This window comes from Sus scrofa, chromosome 8 (assembly GCF_000003025.6).
Source record: "Sus scrofa isolate TJ Tabasco breed Duroc chromosome 8, Sscrofa11.1, whole genome shotgun sequence".
Lineage (NCBI taxonomy): Eukaryota > Metazoa > Chordata > Mammalia > Artiodactyla > Suidae > Sus > Sus scrofa.
The window spans coordinates 24376673-24398743 of NC_010450.4; positions in this window are offsets into that span (position 1 = coordinate 24376673).

Below are 22071 nucleotides of genomic sequence, written 5' to 3' on the forward strand. Positions count from 1 at the left end.
ACAGATATTGTACCTATGGATAAATAACTCTTAGTTTCAGAGGTATTTTAAGTTATGTCAATAGAATTCCCTTAATATATTCAAAAACATATAAATATATGATGCAAGATCATATTTTACAGCTGTTAATTATAAGTTTGAAAATTGCTCAACATAGTAGTAAAGTTTTCAAAGAAATTGCTTATGGTTTGAATTATTCTTACATGTTATGAGTGAATTTTCTTTTTTCTCTATAGTAAAGTATTATGTCTCTTGACATCTGAAAATTCATTTTATTTTCTTTTGTTCTGTATGTTATCTTTATTTTGTGCACATCGAGCTTATTAAGAATTTTAGTTCCTTTGCTTGTTTTTTTTTTTTTTTCCCCTAGAAATAAACCTGTGTCAAACATTGTATTAGTTTACTTGTGAGGAATCTTATTCAGCTGGGAAAGGTGCTAAGTTTTTAGTGCTATATTTCAAATGCTATTATCATAAAATATTAAACTAAGATTTAAAAAGAATAAAACAAATTTATTCACTGTATTCTTACTAATAACTATCTATTAGTAAAAATATTTGCTGAATGCAGATGCTTTATAAATGTAAAGAATAAAATTTATTAAATCAGAAAATACAATTTTAAAAATAATTTTTTAAAATCCTCATTTTATGTATCCTATAGAGTACACCTTAAATCCTATTGTAATTTTGGGGGACCCCCTGATCATTATATCTCAAAGTGACTTATTTCTCAAAATATGAATCAACATGAATAAGGTCTTACCAGGTAGACATGAAGGCATGGATATTTCAGGGACAAGACACAGATGTATAAAATCTCACAAGATGCAAGTAATTTAGAGATTTACAAGTTTTACAGAGTTTAGTAATGGCAAGTGACGGAAAATGAAACAGGAAAGATACTCTGGACTTAGATTACCAAAAACTTTTAAAAAACAGGATTGGGTATTGTATAATTTTCAGTAAGAGATTGGAATAACTGAAGGATTTTAAGTGAAATGATAAGAATGATTGTATTTGTTGTTTTTTTTTTTTTAATAAGCATTACTCCGGTATTGGTTTGGAGGATGTAATTAACAGAAGTGTGTAGAAAGGAGAAGTCGAGATCAGACATGTACATATTTTGGAATAAGCCAGCAGAGATTATTCACTATTCGAATGAAGTTTTACTTCTACACATTCCTTCTGTTGCTGGTACTCTTAAAGTCTTCTTTGAAGTTCTGGGAAAGAGCTAGTGGGCTTTATTTGTGCCATATGTTTTCCCTGTTACATATGGCTAGAATTTGGGGAACATTGATACTAGCAAAGTTGGTTATATTTCCGAGATAGGAAAATGAAGACAATGAAAAAAAAAAGTGTGAAACCACCCAGACTATAGAAAAGATAGAAGAGATGGAGAAGTGAATTGCTTTAGTTCCTTATTTCTTCCCAGTGTTTAGCTCCCAGTTCTCAGAGTCCAAAACACATTTAGATGTGGTGAGATAGTATTATCTTACTAATATTTATTGAGCACCAACTACCATCCAGATATGTCCCAGAACCAATCATCTAAAAACTTCCAGTTTTACACAGGAGGAAACCAATGCTAAGAAAGTATAGACGCTGTGACAAATTTTCCAGAGCAAATCAATAGGAACAAGGATTAGAAAATTTAAACCCCGTGCCCATACTTAGAATTATTGCCCTATGCTTCTTCTAAATCTTACAGAGTCAATGGAACTCTCTAACCTATTGAACTAGTTTGTATAGTGCCTTGAAATCAAATATTTTCATTAAAACAGAAATATTGGGAGAAGAATGAGAAAGAAGTGAATAAGGATGCAAATGTGGGTAATCTTAATTTTCTAGTTGTGGATGGCAGAGGAATTTCCTGAAAAGAGGGGAATTAACGGGTGTCTGAATAAGAGGCAATGCAGGAGATGAGGAAATCATGATCATCTTCAGTACCACCTTGAATCAGTGAGATGATGTTTCCAGCTATTTTTCCACACTTTACATTTGGCTTTGATTTGGAACTGTTTAGTATGTAAAGAAGAAAAAAAATATACTTCTTACCTGATGAATCACTTGGGCTATGTGGAGGGCCATTTTTATTTTAATCAAAGCATATAATATGTGAAAAGAGGCCAGCCGTGCAATAGTTATCATCAGGGCTTTTGCCACAAGTTCTAGTGCAGCCAAATTACAGTTATAACTCTGCTCTCCCCATTTTATTTTACTTTTTTCTGGGGTCCTTCCTGATTTCAGTATACCTATTTCATCAATTGCAAGATATAACATTTTTTCACATATTTAAAAAAAAAAAAGCCTTTACAGTAGAGTCGATTTACAATGCTCCTTCAGTTTCTGCTGTACAGCAAGGTGACCCAGCCACCCATACACACCCGTTTAGGTTTGTTTTTGTTTTTTGGTTTTTTTTTCCCTGTCAGGTTCTTACACAGGAGACTGGATACAGTTCCCTGTGCTGTTCTGCAGGACCCTATCTCCCAATCATTGCAAATGTAACAGCCGATCTCCCTATTTTAATTGTGAATTTATATTCTACACCTTTTCCTTCTTCATCCTTGTCATTTGGAATGTCCCTTCCTAGTGTCATCCTCTAGTCTCTCGTTGGATTGGGTCAAATGAAACAAGGTTCCGTTCTTTTTTTTTTCTTTTTTTTTGTTTTTTTAAGTTTTCTAGTCATGAAACTATCTGAAAGGTTATCAATCTATCTCCCATTCCTGGACTCTTTAACTGACAAGCTTAATCCAGAGTGCTGACCACTTTAGGAAGGACTGCTTCAAATTCTCCAAAGGAAAGACATCGCTCCATTCAGTGCATCCCAGTGTAGTCCATCTAACAGAACTAATCTTCCCTAGCACAGTGAATTCTTTAGGTTACTAAGCTCATAATTAAAAGTCTTCACTAATGACATGGTAATTGTTTTAATGGATTTCCAATGAAGTGTGAAGTTCCCTGCTGATATGTCAACAAAATATGAAGCATTGTGAGAAAATGATGTAAAGCTTCATAGAATTTAGAGTTAGAGGAGACCTTCAAGTCACCCAGAGTAACCTTTTCATATCAGAAAAGAGGAAACCAGCCCCAGAGAAGTGAAGTGTGTTGTTGCAGGTCATCACACTGAGTGGAAACTATAGAGGTCCTGAGTCTTAGGACAGTGATTTGTTTCCATTTCACTGCTTATCAATTTTAATCTGATTTTTATTTATATTGTCCATTTATCAAGACACATTTCCCTTTGTGTTTTTACATTTTATCAATGGAAATATTTTTTTGTTTTATCAATAAAAATGTATCTATGAAAACAATTTTTGTTCCATTAGTTTTACGGGAGAATTGCCAAAGTGACTTGGTAGGAATGAAAATCTACAGAGCCATCCATCTTGGTTGGATGCCTCAGAATAAACATTTTGAGAAGTCAAGAATGAAGAGAGTTCTGAGGAAATCTTGAAGTAATCTCATAATTAAAGTATGGTGTATGAAGCAACTGACTTGTTGATTCTCGTGAAACATTAAAATGTTTTAAAATATTTCCAGTTATTTTATTCTCATAACTGTAAATGGAGATAGAATACATATGAGAAATTTTCAGAACAAAAAAAACTGAGGGAAAAGTTAAGCAATTTATGGTAAAAATCAAAACCCGAATTCTTCGCTGTAAGGGTAACCCAAGCGAAATGGCAGACATTTTGAAGAAGCCATTTAAGACTTCACTTCAACGCATGATCCTTACTAAAGGAATAAGAGAATTTCCTCAGTGTTAAATCATATTATATTTCCTAGAAGTCTAAGCAAAGACTATGCAAGCTTTCTTTTATTTTGCTTTGTCTTAAGTTGACAAACAATAATGTCCATTACTGATTCAGAAATGTTCCCACAACGTGAAACAGTTTGAATAGCCTTGATAAGCGTTTTGAAATTGCAAAATTATAAACTCAAGTTAAAGGGTATGTATTCCAAATACATTTGGAATACAATTCCTGCTTCCAAAATAGGTTAAAACATTGATAAGCATGTTAACCTTCTTAATCTCTTCCAAGTTTCATCTTAGAAAAAGGATGATATTCTTCTTACCTTTCATTTAAGAAACATTCTAAGAATGATAATTATCATTTAAAAAAGCCTTCACAAAGTAAAGCATCATTTAAATGCAAAATACTCTTCTTAGCACTGTGTCTGTAACCTAGCTCACGTACAAAGTAGGCAATGTTACTGCTTCCTCACTTATATCTAACTTTCTATGGTGTCTCATGCTGTTAAGCTTACTGTTAGACCGTTTCATTTTCCCGCTTGATGAGGGAAAGTGATGTTAATTTTAATTGGATTGCTGTATTTCATTACTTTGTTAATTCCACTTTTATATTTCTTTTCTGATGGATTTCATCAGAAATCAGCTTCAAAATAGAGTCTATAGCAGAGATTCTTCTATAATTTGACAAAATGTAATGTTCACTTATAAGCTTAAAGGATCTGGTGAAGTCCTTGAATGAAAGAAAAGAATTGTATTATGTTTCATTGCATTATGCACCCTAATAAATTAGCTGGTTTTTCAAAAAAAACCAAAAAATCTAGTATCTTTCCTTTGCCTATGTACCCTCTTCCTTTTTGGTATTGATAGTCCCTAAACAACCAAAGGCATTATGCCACATTGTGGGTAGCTATGTGTGCTTGTTCTTATCTTAGGTTACATTTCCTTAATGCTTTATCTTTATTGGCATGACCACTTTTAACAAGTGAGCCCATTAAATGTAGATGAGGCAATAAAGAACCCACAAAGATCATTAGGTTTACAATGCAAATGTGAAAATATGAAATACAATGCAAATGTTAAGTACTCAGGTGATGTGGATGTATTGTATCACTAGGTCATGTCACTCAAATTCAGGGGTGTGAACCTTATATAACACTGTAACCCTTCTCAAAGGGGAGCACATAGTCCTGTGACATTACTAGTATAGCTGTACACAGAACATCTGAAATAAGGCTCAGCCATTATACTGGATTTGGGTAATTCTGCTGGAGGACCCACAGGCATGTGTAGCCAGCAGTTAACAGTGGCCACTTCTGCTCCTTCTCCAAACACACACACACAGAGAGAGAAAAAGAGAGAGAAATCTCCCCAGTATGATGTCTGATGGTCATTTGTAGCACAATGGTCTGCTTCTAGGTTCTGTTTAGCTTGGGCCTACCTGCCTGGATCTGTTGCCAGGAGATCAGAATAACTGTGATAACTCTTCCTCCTTCCTTTCTGAGGCCTGAAGGTCTTTGTAAGCCTAGGACTGACTCTCCTAAAATAATCAAAACCCTTTTTAAACAGATAAAGAATAAATCTCATCAATGACCACAGTTTTCATAAACTGGGACACAATTGTTATAACTTTTGAATGACTTCCATAGCTTCTTCAAAAATCATACTGAAATTCTCAAATATTTTCTCATTAAGGTTTTTCTCTGTTCAAAAACACTAGCATCGGAATTCCCATCATGGCTCAGCAGAAATGAATCTGACTAGTAACCATGAGAGTGCAGGTTCAATCCCTGGCCTCGCTCAAAGTGTTAAGTATCCAGCGTTGCCGTGAGCTATGGTACAGGTATAGGTCGCAGACATGGCTCGAATCTGACATAAGCCTGGAGACCTCCATATGCCATAGGTGCAGCCCTTAAATAAATAAATACATAAATACATAAATACATACATACATACTAGCATGTACACTGAAGGCCAGAAAGAGAGAAAATGATGGTAGGGATTGCAACTCTTTATTGCTGGAACCTGTTTCCACACCTCTGGAATCTGATTGGCCTTGTGTTCAGCTTCACTAATTGCATGTGGTGGAATTTCTGTGATATAAGATTTAAATTTAAGCCTGGAGAGGCTTAGTGCACCTCTATTCTCACCCTTAACACTCTGAGAAGTTACCATGTGAACAACAGGCTACCCTGCTAGAGGATCCTAGGTCCAGCTTGCATCTAATCTATAGTTTACTGCAGCTTCATGAGTGAGCCAACCTAGATCAGCCAGTCCACCTCGGTTCATCAAATACCAAGCTGCAGACTAATACACTAAAGTATAGTCATGGTTTTTATGGCAACAAATTAGGCGAAATGGTATACAGCAAAATAGATATAATAAGTCCAAAATTCCTGAGGTGGGTATGGTATAAATACACAGACTTTTCAAAGATTTCTAATATAAACAAAGTACAAGGTAAAAATGGCTCCCTCCACCATGCCAAAATATATGAGTCAGTGATGGTTACTTTCTTTCATAAACAATATTTTAATAGACATTTGCTTAAATAATAACATTTTAAAAATTAAAAAAAAAATAGGAGTTCCCAATATGGCTCAGTAGAAATGAACCTAACTAGTATCCATGAGAATGTAGATACGATCCCTGGCCTCACTTAGTGGGTTAAGGATTCGGCATTGCCGTGAGCTATGGTATAGGTTGCAGGTGTGTGTGGCTGTGGCTAAGGCATAGGCTGGAAGCTGCAGCTCTGATTCGACCCCTAGCCTGGGAACTTCCATATGCCACACTTGCAGCCCAGATAAATAACTAAACAAACAAAAAAATGAATTTAGAATCCATTTGCTACAAAATGATACTAATACCCCAAAGATTCCCGAGAGTTTAATCCATTAAGTTTCGTGGAGGACTAACATTGAACAAAGCTACAAAGCAAAATCCTTAGTTATTAATTATTAGATTGAAACTGTGTAATTCCACAGTATACAACATCACATGAAGTATAAGGACTTTATACAAATGTACAACACGAAATCTAAAAAAAAATCAATTGAAAGTGCAAGAGGAATTTGGGTGAACGGACCATTATTATGTAAACTAGAAATTACCCCGAACAGTAGTTTAACAACTGCTTGCACCAGTGATATTATGGGGTCTTTAGTAATGACAAGTGTTCAGAGCTCAGGGTTTATATTTCCTCTGAACAATTCTGTCTCACCGAATCTAACTCCTTGATAGGAAGTGCCAATAATTGCTGGAGTCTTTTGTAGTACCCAACCATCAATTGGCAAAATTTTCCTACTAAAGTGAAAACCAGCATAAATAACAATTCTCAGCATTGTTATATAATAGTACTTAGTTTTCATTCATTCTGGTAATAATTCTTCCAGAAAATGTGCCCCAAATTAATAGCCAACTATAACATTTTAGAGTCTGTGTAAGAAGTAAAAAGGAAGACAAGCACTCCAGGTTGTTTTTTAAGTATCTCTTAAATAAATGAAAGTGCATCATAATGTACTGTAAATGATGTACTTGTAAATGACCATCCATTCAGTTTATAAGTTCACAACAAAACTTTCCTGAAAAAAAAATCTTTCGTGATTAAACATAATAAGTTATTGATTGGCATGATTATATTTGAAGTCAGCATTTTTAAAAGTTGGAAGTCATCACTCAGTCCTAACAACAAATAAAAAGCTGAATAGACTCAAAAATCAAGAATTCTTCTTGTATTTACAAAAGAGGAAAGAACACTGGAAAGAACATCTGTCCTCGTGTTTGGAGAGACAAACAGGTAAATATAGGGAGTAAAGGTTTACTGGAGAAGAGCACCCCCCCTCACCCCCCACCAACTAGTGTCTAGGTTTTCCTAAACCTGAACTGAAATTAACGAGTTTCTGGAGGCTCAGCGTGGTCAAGTCTGAGAGTTAAAAATCTCCAGGGGAACCCAGTCATAGGGAGGCCCCCACAATACTGTGAGACTTACCTCCAGGAACTCAACCAGGTACCCACAGTGCATTTGGAGAAAAATCCATTCATGCTCCAGCAGGAGGATGAGAAAAGGAACATTAAAAGATACACCAGAGCACTCTGCTCTTCTTAACAAGGACTGCCTGTGGGAGAAATTAGTTAACTAGAGCCTAACCTGCTAAAGTATTCTTAGAGCTTAAATGACCTCGGTTAAGGGAAATACCCAACACCAAAGGCATGATACCTGAAAGAAATAATGCAAAAGCTGGACTTAACTATAATTAAAAGCTTCCGCTCTGCAAAAGACAATGTGAAAGGGAAAAGAATGATAGGACAAACCACAGATTCAGAGAAAATATTTGCAAAAGACATATCTGGTAAAGGACTGCTATCCAAAACATACAAAGAATTCCTAAAACTTAAGATTAAGAAAACAACCCAATTAAGAAAAAAGCAAGGTGGGGGGAGGGAGGAGGCAAAGACCTGAATAGACGCATCACTAAAGAAGATATTCAGGTAGCAAATAAGCATGTGAAACTGTACATCATATGTCTTCAGGGAAATGAGAAATTAAAACAAGATACCACTACACATGTAGAATAGGCAAAATCTAGAACCCTGGCAAAAACAAAATCCTGGTGAAGATGGAGAACAATAGGGACTCTCATGCATTGCTAGCAGGAATGGTAAAATCACCTTATAAAACTGTTTTGCTATTTCTTTTTTTTTTTTTTTTTTTTTTTTGTCTTTTTGCCTTTTTTAGGGCTGCTTCCGCGGCATATGGAGGTTCCCAGGCTAGGGGTCCAATCGGAGCTGTTGCCGCCGGCCCACGCCAGAGCCACAGCAACAAGGGATCCGAGCCGCGTCTGCAACCTACACCACAGCTCACGGCAACGCCGGATCGTTAACCCACTGAGCAAGGCCAGGAATCAAACCCGCAACCTCATGGTTCCTAATCGGATTCGTTAACCACTGCGCCACGACGGGAACTCGACATTTTGCTATTTCTTAACAAAACTAAACACTCTTACCAGGCATTCCAACATTCATATTCCTTGGTAGTTGCCCCCAAAGTTAAAAATTTAAGTTTATACAAAACCTGCACATGAAAGTTTACAGCAGTTTTGTGCATAGCTGTCAAAATTCCCAAGCAAGCAATGAAGATGTCCTTTAGTGAGCAAATGGATAAAGAAAACGTGGTATATCCAGATAATGGAGTATTATTTAGAGCTCAAAAGAAATAACATTTAAGCCATAAAAAGTCATGGAGGAATTTTAAATGCATATTACTAAGTGAAAGAAGTCAATTTGTAAAGTCTACCTACATATTGTAAGATTCCAACAACATGGCACTTAATAATGATGGAGAGAGTGAAAACATCAGTGATTTCCAGGTGTTGTGTGGCCAAGGGAAATAAACAGGTGGTCCACAGAGGAATTTTAGAGCAGTGAAAACATTCTGTATAATACTATAATAATGGGTACATGTAACTATACATTTGTCCAAACACATAGAATGTACAACACTAAGAGTGAACTACAATATAAACTATGGACTTGGAATGGTTATGATGTATCAGTGTAAGTTCATCAATTGTAACAAAGGTACTACTTGCTAGGGAATGTTGATAATCCATGTGTGGGGAAAGGAGGCACACTAGAAATCTCTTCTGCACAATTTTGCAATGAACTTTATGTTGCTCTAAAAACAAAAACAAGTCTCTGTTTCTGCTTGCTCTTCTGCAGGTCTGTTTTCAGACTTATTCCAAACCAGAAGTGGCCCCATTTTCCAGCCTTATCTTGGTTATTTTTTTTTTTTAAGCAATGAAGTAAGCAAAGTTTCTGAAGAATTATACACCTTAAATTGTTTTTCATTTCATGTCAAAACAGTTCTTAAAATAAACCAACAAATCGGTCCTTCTTCTAAATTTTTCTTGTTTTATGGTTTTTCTCCCTCGATTCTCTTTCCTACCTATATTCTTTTTCTTCCTCCCTTTCTCCCTCTCCCCCTTCCCTCCTTCCCTCTTTCCTTCCTTCCTTCTTTCTTTCCCTAAGAAGTTATAGATCCCTGCACTCAGGCATTCAGGAAGGTCTAATACATATTAAAAGATGGAAGGAAAATATTGGTAGAGTTTGCAAATATAGATCCCTTCTTCATCTTATTGATGGTACCTTGTGTACAGTCATTTGATTTTTCCAATAAAATTATGAACAATAAGTGAAACATTTAAAGAGATGTTTGTTGCAATATATGAAATATATTGTTTTATAAGAAGGTAGAATAATTTACTTTTCTTCTTAAAAAGAAAACATATAATTATATGTTTCCCTGAAAGTTTTTATTTATTCACTTATTTATTGTTTTTGGTGGGGGGAGGATCCTCTAGTCTGAGGAAAGGGTTATTTGTGAATATTCACAAAGGGTGGCTTCCTCTTCTCCCTTGCCTCTTCCATTAGAAAGGAGATTGCAAATCAAAATACGATTATCTGGTTCACTGAATCAGTTATTAGTTCTGCTAAGTAACAAAGAGAGAAAAACATTTTCTGTACTTTTCTCTTGTAATTCTGCTAAGTTTTATGTGGGGGAGGAATAAATCCAAATTCATCTCAAAAAATAATAATTGGAAGGGGGCCATTGTTCCTAACTGGCTAAACTAGAACCATCTGAAAAGGAGAAAGCACTAAGTAAATATATTGATAGCCACATTCTCACCTATTTCAAAATTAATAATGAACAAGAAAAGTAATTGACTCCTGCACAACCAGATTATAATAATCATCAACCACATTTTGGAGGAGAAATAACCAAACAGATACTATTCTGCTCTCTACACAGATAGCCTATGATCACATCCATTCCTAGATGGATGTATTGGAATGAAATAAGATTGATTTTCTTTTGTAGCTCTAGCAAAATACCTCTTACCCATAGATGTAGAAAGACAACAGAGAAATGTAAAATTATTATAAATATTCTACCTATTATTTCTTAATATATGTACCATTAGCAATATTCTACTGATTTAAGCAGAGGACAACTTAATTTTCAAATTTGAGAATTTAGCAGGTTCAATTAATTTAATAATTCAATTTTGTTTTAGAACATATATTTCACACAGAAATAGTAGCATTATTAGATACAATTTTATATAATAATGAGGAATGTCCATAACAAGTTAGGCTAAATAATATGTGCCATAACTGGGTAAGTTTTAACCTATATGACAAGAAATATTTGATATTACTGTCTGTTACAGAACAGTGCTCATTAAGAACTGCAAGTAGAAAAAGATAAGTTCCTTAGGAATAGCCAAAAAAAAAAAAAAGCTGCTATATGTCTACAGTAATGTCTACTTCCTTCAAAGCCAACAACCCTCAGGTTTCTTGCTACTCTTTGTTTCCCTTGGTTGCCTTGACCCCAGTAGGGGGTTGTGCAATGCTTCAACAGTGAACGGAACAAGTGCTCCTCACCACAGTCTGCTGTGTCCCTGGGTCTTTCTGTCTGCAACTCAGAGATGAGTGGGTGGGGCAGAGGAAGTGTTCCTAGGGGCCGTGGAATCAAGCCAAGGCCCAGAGCATTGTAAGCCCTGTTAAATATTTTGCTTTCCATCCAGAAATGGAGAAGCCACGTTAGGGTTTTAAACAGAAAAATGTCATGATGAATTTTACATTTAAAAAGGACCTTTCTGGAGTTCCCGTCGTGGCGCAGTGGTTGGCGAATCCGACTAGGAACCATGAGGTTGCGGGTTCAATCGCTGCCCTTGCTCAGTGGGTTAAAGATCTGGCGTTGCCTTGAGCTGTGGTGTAGGTCGCAGATGCGGCTCGGATCCCTTGTTGCTGTGGCTCTGGCGTAGGCCGGCGGCTACAGCTCCGATTGGACCCCTAGCCTGGGAATCTCCATATGCCGCGGGAGCGGCCCAAGATATGGCAAAAAGACAAAAATAATAATAATAATAATAATAAAAATAAATAAAAATAAAAAGGACCTTTCTGCATTCTTTGGAGTGAATGGTTTGAAGGGGGAGTCAGGTTGGATTTAAGAAGACAAATTTGGAACAAAAGCGTTTGTGTGGATAAGAAGGAATATCGCCTTCTAACATTGGTTTTAGTGGAAAGGGAGATAAATTTCAGACATAGGAAGTGAAATAACTGTACTTGTAATATGAGGCTCTGAGTTAGTATAATATATTTAAGATAAATCCTAATGCTTGCTTTTACATGGAATGTATTTTTACCTGCACCCAGGAACTCAGAAGACCTTCAAAAGAAAATAGTATGAGTTTTGTTCTGTTGAGTTAGAGGTGTCTGAATTTTAAGTGCAGAATGTAGGGAGGAAATTGAATGTATTACTAAATCCATCATTTGTCCTAGGACAGGCTTGGAAAATAAAAGGAGCACTTAATAACATTTCCTGGGGAAAAAAAACAAAGCAAAACAGCCTAACCCTTCACTTTCCCATTTTTACTAAGAATTGAATTTAGTGAACAGATCTGAAAATGGATTGATAAACTAAATAATAATTGATAAATATAATATGGTAGTAACTTACATAGAGAGGCTGTGTACTTAAGTCATCCGGAAGTAGGCAGTGGCTGGGATTGGCTCAGCATCTGTGCATTCACTTGTCCTATCAGTCATGTGATTACTACAGACCCAGGTATTAATTTACGTTCAAGGCAGGAAGAAGATGGGAATCGTCCCCTTTTTATTTATTAGGGAGGCCAAAGCTTTCCCAGCATAACCGCAGTACGGTTCCACTTCGATTTCATCAGCAAGAGTCATGGTACATAGACATAGGTATTTTTATTTTGAAATACTTTTTTTTATTTTCAGCCTCTATATTAAAATTGCCAAGGAAGAAAGGAGTTAAGGATGGGAATTATCTACCCAATGGTCTCTGTGTTAAGAGTCTTTTAAAAGTGTGTTACATTAAACCAAATTAAATTGATGTTACAGTTACATGTGTTTCGGAAGCTTATTATTACTTTGAAGAAATAAAGACCAAATTGAAAGGGAGAAACTGTAATTTCAGCACAACTTAATAAAAACTTATTTAATATCCACTGTGCCCTGTGTGCTATAAAAATATTTATTTCTGTTGGGCAAAAAGATAGCTAAAGTGAGTCTCTTAGTTCAGTTCTAAATCACTCCTCTTTTGCAAATTATTTCTTATGTGGTATTTTTGTAATAAGTGAGAATAAAGTTTCTTCACCCCATTCTCTCTTTGTTTCTCTAAAGTGCATTAGGAAGATGGAGTTCATAGGACAGTTATTTTATGTGAATAGGAAGATGCGTAATATTAATGTAACATAAATGCTTAACTTCATTTTAACTAGAACACTGCAAATGTATATAGCAATTCTTCTGCCTCATTGGTATTTGAAATGTCTAGAAGAATATTCTTCACAACATGCTGATTGCTTAGTATAATAAATTCATCAAACAAACATACACTGGTTCAGCTCCAAATGTAAAAATCAGTTGAATAGAAGATATTAGAGTCTTTTAAAAATATTTCTTGATCAAGGATAAGTATAAGACCACTCCTATTCCCTACTTTATCATCCTGGTAAGTTGCTCTAACTATACATTCAGGGATCCACCCAAAAAGAGTGGACTAATTATGTCTTCTATGATTGTGTGTGTGTAATCAGAATTAAATATTTTTTATTAAAGGGTATTTGATTCATTCAAGAAGCATTAATTGAATATCTTTGAATCTTCAGAAATTATCTAGGACTCAAAGACGAGTAAACACTGGCACTATTCCCAGAGACTGACAATTTCTGGAAATCTTGACAGTTTAAAACCAAGGGACTAGTTTGGTAAGGATAACCCTCGCTGATTATTTGAGACATTGTTTAACAAGTGTCTAAAGAGCATTACTCAGTGATTTAATCACTCTAAGGCAGTTTTGTACATTCTCAAATGAGATATAATTACAGGGAATGCAAAGGATCTAGTGTTTTAATTTTATGCTTTTAACCCTTCCATTTTTTTTTCACAGATTTAGTGAAAAAAATCTTCCTTGGCAATTTTAATATAGAGCCATGGCAATTTTAATATAGAGCCATGAAAATCACAGAGAAGATTTAAGTGATGTATATTTCTTGTTTCATTATGTGTATGTTGTTAATATCAAGGAGGTATTAGTAATGCCATTAAATGACCAGTTCTTATTTATTAAAATCCTTTATATTCTCTTAAGCCATAATCTAGAATAACCAGTCATGCACGTCGTATCATGAAATCTAAATTTGTGTCACTGACTATAATTTTGTGATTGCTGAATTTGCAAAGATGAATTGGTTAAAACATTGATTTGAAGTTGCTTATTATCATCTGTGGGTTTCAACATTTTTTAAGAAAACCAAATTTGTTTAGTAAGTGTAAATAAATTTCTTTCTTAGCTTATATGAGGAATAAAAGGTTGCAAGAATGCTAAACTATATGTAACAGACTGGGATTTGAAGATTTTCCTCAAAAGGGTCACCAAATATTGACTTTCAAATCATTTCACTTAGCAACATAAGGAGAACAAGGCATATCTTATACTTATCTCCATATATTCTGGGCCTAAAACTATATACATCCTATTCTTCAATTCAAACACCTTGGGATAGACACATAATTTCTTTTAAACAGAATAGCTGTCCTAATAAATGTGTTTAAACTGATGTGTTCAACTTAAATTAAAAAATGGTTTCCAACTGATAAAGGCGATTGTTCTAGCTGATATGTGTGATTGTTCTCATGTAGGCAATTACAAGACCACAAGGAGAAGCTCAAAAAGTCTTATTTCTAATCAGAACTTGAATGAGGGCATGCTCAAATGTGACAGTCATTGATGGAGGCAACCTGGAGTGAGAGACTGAAAAATTAACCTCAAAAGAAAATAGCAGTAATGGTATTTAGAAACTCTCTCTCTCTCCCCCTCCCTTTCTCTCTCACATAAACACACACTCACACAAAGACAAGGAGCATAGGAAGTATGGTTTAGATTTTGCATGGCTCTTAGTCTTATTTCTACAAGTAAATTTCCATGTTCTCTATCTCTATCTCCTCTTTTCCTTGCTTTTCTATACCTAATTTAAGTGTTCTGCATTTACCAGGGAAGAGTTAAATGAGCTGTGGAAATTTAAGTTAAACATGGATTGAAAAACATTTTTTTTCCAACTTTCATTTAGTATAGTCCATCGCATTAATGAAAATTGGATATACTGAGTAGAATTTCTTTTAAATTTCTCTTCATTTGATTTTACTTTGAGGTTGATATTTCACAAGTTACAACTTGATAGATTGTAAAGAAAGAAGTAATAGACACTTCTCAGTACATCATTTATGATTTAAATTTCTGAAAAACTTCCCTCTACTGAAATGTGTAATTATTTATACCACTTTGCAGAAGAAGAAAATACTGCCTTATATTCTCAGTTAGAAGTAGCCTATATTTTGGATTTCTATTATGTGTTTTTCTTCTTTTTGTTCTACTTCCATGATGTCTCTCTATTTTTAAATGAGATAAAAATTTCTACCCTTCAATAGATGCTGATGTTTCCTGTGTTAAATTGAATGAAGGAAAAACCCATTTCAAGAAATTATAAAAGGTAAAAAAAAATTAAAGGTGCCATAGAAGTAGAATTCTATGCTTCAGGTATTGCATTTTTATTAAAAATTAATGTAAAACTTCATGTCTTCAATTATCAATTGATATCATTGTGATTATTGTTGACGTGATTGTCTTTTTAAACTAGTTCAGATATTTTTAAATGACTGGAATGGCCAATGGTTATAAGACCACAACTGGCCTGCTCTGTGTAGAAGTGTTATTTGAGGAGTAGTCTGTGACTGCCCTTTTGTAATGCAGTTAGAGCAATTATTTAAAAACATACATTCTAAAGTTGGTTATACATGTACTACACAGACAAGAGTGTTATTTTGTGGAGTGGATGGGACAACTATTCTTAAGTTGTCTAAAGCATTTAGACAAGTGTTTAAAAACATGTCAAGGAATTCTTGTTGTGGCACAGTGGCTAATGATCTGACTTTTCTCTGTGGAGGCATGGGTTTGATTCCCAGCCCAGTGCAGTAGGTTAAGGATCCAGTGTTGCTGTTGCTATGTTGTTGGTTGCAGCTCCAGCTCAGATTCCGTCCCTGTGTTGGAACTTCTTAGGAACTTCCATATGCCATGGGGTGCCACCAAGAAAGAACAAGAAAATAAATAAATAAATGATTTTTTTAAAGTGTAAAATTCACAGTAATAACAATGCTTAAAAAAAGAATTAGAAAGTGACAGGTTATTGCTGAAGAATCAGATAGGTAATTAATTAAAAAGAATTTACTTTCAGCCCATCACAAAACTTATTTCACTAGAATGAAAATTATTATCATCACCATCACTTTTAAATTGGAATATCATCTGATTAAAAAATTATTAATAAGAGGTGGAAAGCAACTGTGATCAAATTTTGTGAAAAGAAGACCATTTAAGTAATTTGGTAAATTTTATTTTTAACTTTCATTTCTACGCTGGATTCTAGAACCTAAACATGGACATTCAAAGAAGTTTGAGAGAGGGAGTGGGATGGACTGGGAGTTTGGGGTTAGTAGACGCAAACTATTGCATTTTGGAGTAGATAAGCAATGAGATCCTGCTATATAGCACCAGGAACTATATCGAGTCACTTGTGATGGAACATTATAGAGGATAATGTGAGAAAAAGAATTTATATATATATATGTGTATATGTATATATACACACACACACACATATATAAATATGTATGTATGCCTGGATCACTTTGCTGTACAGCAGAAATTGACAGAACATTGTAAATCAACTATAATAAAAAATAATAAAATATTTTAAAAATAGTATGAGAGCTTCATATTTTCCAAAAATAATCTTTTGGCTAAAACTAAATATAAATTTATCAGAATATAAATATATATTTTAAAATTTTATAAATGACCAAAACAATAATAATCCATCAAAGCCAGGATGTAAAGTGTTCTCACAAAGGTTAAAAGAACACCTTCAGCATTTTCTGAAGGCACATTATGTCTGTCTGGGCATGTATGAAACCATCAAAGTGAACAGGAGCTGCATGTGTCAGCTTAAATTAGTTGGCCATGCCACTTTTTGGAGTTGTTGCTCATCATGAACTGACATTTTCCATCATTTGAAACTGACAGAAAAAAGCAGAAATGACCTCAATATGTTAGTTTGTAGAACCACAGACCATAAAAATGCCAGCTGGTGCTGATCTGAACCAATGAATGCAATAAGGATAAGGGCATCTATTTCAACTTTAATGGGATTCATTGGCCATATGCAGGAGAAACAGTTGTGAAGTTTTCAACACAAGCTAGAGTGAGAAATAGGGATACAGAAAGTTGATGTTTCCAAGAGAATCACGTTCCAGATACAGCATTGCTCAGCAGTCTCCATGCAGTGTGCACCTACATGTGATACTGCCGTGTGGAAATGTGGGGTGTCTTTTCAAAGAGGGATTTTATAATAGAAAACATCAGAATTAATAGCTCTCATTTAATAAGGGCATAGAAAACAAATAGTTACTCTACACCTATGAAGATTTACAGTTCTTCCCTGATTATTCCAAAAGACTAAATACATATCTCTTAGGAAACAAGGACAGAGAGAAAGTATGGAGCAAAATATACATAATGTGATAATTATTGATGGCTCAACGGAGACCAATTTCTAAATACCATAAATTCTCAAATAGGAGTTTTGTATTACAACATGTTGCTGCTCCTCAAAAAATATGCCTGTATAATTTTTATAGGAAGTTAGCAAGAAGGCAGAATTTCTTTATGCATAATTAACATTAAGAGCCTCACTTGGGTTTTAAAACAGAAGAACATTTAAATCTATCTACTTATCATTATGAAACTTTGAATCACAGAAATTTTCTCCAATTTTTCACTTCTTAAGATTCTTATAGGCACGTTTATTTCTGTGTAAAAACTAATGTAGTAACTGATGCCATTGTTTCTATGTTTACTCATAGAAAATTTTGATTTTGATTAATGGATTTTAGTGCTATATTAATATTACCATGCCTGGTTTGAAGTTTTAGTCTATTACTCATCTTTATAACTAAAAATATCTTGATATATATATTATTTCATCTTTGACCTCAATTTTTTTTGATAGGACAGCATTTTATAGAATGGTTTCAAGGATTAAAATACATACCTGGTGTTATTTAGGCAACATATTATTTTCATTTTAAAGCTATTTAAAATTTTGACAATCCATAAATCTACACATGGCTTCTTATGGTATGAAAGTTACAACTTCCTAAGCATTTTAGGTATGTGGTGGTAAAATATGGCCTGTCATATTGCCATTGTATTATAGATTAAGGAGAAAGGGCTTCTGACAACTTCATATGGAAATGTAGTGTGATTCTCAATAAGAAAAAATTTATTAAATGCTTTCAATTTAGAAAATAAACTTTTTTTCCCTGTATTTCTATGAAGTCTTAGGAAAATAATGAAGGTTGAGATTAAATAAAACATGACAAAACAAAGAAATAACATTAACTATAGCCTTCAAAATGACGTATGTGTTTCTTTTATTTTGAAATTGTCCTGGTAATATTTCCCTATGGTGTTGTCCAGCTCACAGAAAGGCATAAAACTTAAGGTAGTGTAAGAGACAAACTTTTCTATTTCTTTTTCTTCTTTCTCTTTTTTTTGGTGTTTTTGTTTTTGTTTTTGCTTTTTAAGGCCGCAGGTGTGTCGTATGGAAGTTCCCAGGCCAGGGGTCTCATCGGGGCTACAGCTGCCAGCCTATGCCACAGCCACAGCAATGTGAGATACAAGCCATGTCTGTGGGGCAATGCCAGATCCCTGACTTACCAAGCCAGGCCAGGGATCAAACCTCCATCCTCATGGATACTAGTTGGATTTGTTTCTGCTGTGCCTTGATGGGAACTCCAACAAATTTTTCTCTAGGTGCTCTTATTGTTACAGATCTGAGTTTTAAAATATGCCTCTTTTGCTCAACTGCTGACTTGTCTTAACTCAAGAACTGTAAACGACACATTCCATTTGATCATCCTGTCCTGTTTCTTTAGTAATATCAGAGTGGTACTTTTTTTTTTTTTTTCGTGGAATATAGGGCAATAACCAAGTAAACCAAAAAGAAAACAAACAAACAAACAAAAAAACCAAAGAACCCAAAACTAGTTTTAGGACCATGTCTGCCAAATCTGAATTTGAGTGTTTATTCTTAATCTTCTTGTTCTAAGACGTTAGGTTAACTATTTCACTATTATGAGTCTTGGTTTCCTCATCTTTGAAATGGGGGTAAAAGATCACTTCTAGGTAATGTTGTGATAACTGACATTTAACAAATACTTATAAGTAATAATTTTACCTAAATAGGTAGCAGCAGACTTATAATTCCATCATCCATAATCTTTCCATTATACCATGAGCAGCACACATGTCACAATGCCCATCAATTACCTCACTGCAAGCACGGACTACATTGCTAATGTCCAAGTCTTTTATGGTGAACTTTTTGATGTAATACTGAATCCTTTTGTGTACTGTGGTTTAGTGTTGTCAGAAGAAACAAACAAACAAACAAAAAACCCCAAGAAAAACATGGTTAATATATGCACTAACTCATGCTAACTTCTTCCAAAGTTTCATCATTGCTTCCTAAGCAAAATGTAAATTTTTAAATTGAGGAAATATTGAAGTAAAGATAATCTTTCATTAATCTCTCAATCAATTCCTACTTTTCCTAAAAAAATTTCTTATTCCGTATTTCCTAAACCTCAAAGTTCTCTAGTCTTTCTGTGTTTATGGGTACCTGTTAGTCAGGACTCTTGATAGAGTCCATTTTTAACCAGAAGTCCATTTCTAATTTGCTTAATCGGGAAAAATGAATGTATTTTCTCATGATATAGTTATACAGTAGGTGGAGTGAAGGTAGGTTCATGCAACATTGATTCCAGGATTTGAAACAATGTTATTAGGATTCTGTCTGTCTCTTGCTATTTCTACCTGTTCCCCTCTGGGTGTTTTTCTTCTCGTGTGTATTCTCCTTTAATGCCAAGATGTTTTCACAAGGTCCCAGGCTTTCATAGTTTTTAAGGTCCAAGATCTCAGTAATAGACAGGTCCTCATTTTTCTCTAGCATCTATAAATGCCTCTAAAGTGAACTTGATTCTGCTTAAGTCATAAGTCCACTCCTGTGACAACCCTTTTTTCAGGGAGACAATGTCTCCAGGGCCTGCCAGTCACTCCTGTGACTGACCCAGTGAGGAGAAATAGACAAATAGGCAGTTTACCACATCCCTCCAAAAAAAAAAAAAAAAAAAAAAAAAAAAGAAGAAGAAGTTCATGGAAACATAATAAGAGAGAAAGGTTACCACTTCTCACTTTCTGCTTAAAAATTTCACCTACTTATTTTTTATAAAACGATGAATATTTTTTATTATTTGAAGCAATGTGAAAACAAGATTCGGAAAGTAGAACTTTCTTAAATTTACTTTACGGTTTCTCTGTGACTATTTCCCTTTTCAAAATGCGCCCATCTCCACTGTGGAATTGTCTTGCTCTCATGGTATATACCCTTCTCTGCACTTCTCAAGAATCTAGACAGTCATGCCACCAACTCCAGTAGTTACAGATTGAGTGGCTAAGTATACAAGTTTACATTTCCCATATAAGGACTAAATATCCTTGTAAGTAAATGAATATGCACACCCACAAATATACCCAGACACAAATTCAAAATATACTCCTGGTTCTCTGAAAGGATTGAAAACAGAGTATATATAACTAATATTCTGTTTAGTTGTAACCTCTCGAAATCTCATACATAATACTCCTTTGTTTTCCTCCAAAGCTCAGAACCAAATTATAGACAAAGGAGTCAGTGATATGGAAATTAAAATACCACCTCTATTACTGCTAAAGTGACTTGGAAACATGATTTAGGTCTATAGGCAAATGGGACTAAGTTAGATATACTTCCAAAACACTTTATCTCAGCTAAGGATGAATTGAGTAGGTGGAGCAAAGTGTGGATAGAATTTGGAATTGAGGACAGTGGCAACAGAGCAAGAACCCATATGAAGGTTGAAATAAAGTTTGTCTGTAATAGAGACAGGAAGTAGATAATGCATGACAGGAAGTTGCGGAAGTAAAATATACTTACCACTCTTATAACTGTTGAACCTGTCGGATTGTCTCTCTAGAGAACTTTTACTGCAAACATGAAAAAAGAATATCAATCAGGACATTGGAATACAATCTGAAAATCCATGAAATTTAATCTAAGTGGATAGAAGCAAAAGATAAATTGATTTTAAAAAAGCATTCATGGGACCTCCCATTGTGGCACAGTGGTTAACAAATCTGACTAGGAACCATGAGGTTGCAGGTTCGATCCCTGACCTCGCTCAGTGGGTTAAGGATCCAGCGTTGCCACGAGCTGTGCTGTAGGTTGCAGACACGGCTCGGGTCCCACGTTGCTGTGGCTGTGGCATAGGCTGGTGGCTACAGCTCTAATTAGACCCCTAGCCTGGGAAGCTCCATATGCCATGGGAAGCAGCCCTAGAAAAGGCAAAAAGACAAAAAAAAAAGCATTTATAAGGAAATGATGAAGTGATTTTTAATCAGTAAAACAGGAAGGTATTGGGACAATAAGAGAGGGAAAAAGTGAGTGAAAGAGATGAAGGAAGAGAGAGAGATCAATAGATAAATTAATATCTACATGTACAACCATGTGTGCTCTCAGATAAATGGCACTAAGAGTTTAAACAAAATTTCTGACATTAATATTTCCTTGAAATTTATATTGTCAGTATGGCTTCAACTGACAATAAATTCCAGTCTGGATTTCTTGGGAGAAGCTGTCACATTTCTTTTCATTTCCATGGGAGGTCAATCTTTCATTATTTTATTGTTTAATAATCAAGAGGGTGGATGTAGATTCACTTTGATTAATGGGTTTTAACAACACAATAATTACGTTGTCTAACTTGAAACTTTATTTCATCATTCAACCAGGTATTGTGGTTCACACCTCTGAAATGGAATTTGAAGGTCAAAATAGGTTAGATGAAAGACAGTGAGAAATAGATTTATATCTCCTTCCTGAATTTTACTCCAGTTTTGATTAATGATAACTTAAACCCAAATTCTAAAGGTTACCAAGTGGTATATAATTCCTAATTTTTAGCCTGGAATAGAGGGTCCTTTATGATCAGAATAAACAGCATATTTCCAATCTATTCTTTCATAGGTCTTTGGACTCTTATTCAGCATGATTCCTCCTGCTTCTTCCATCACCT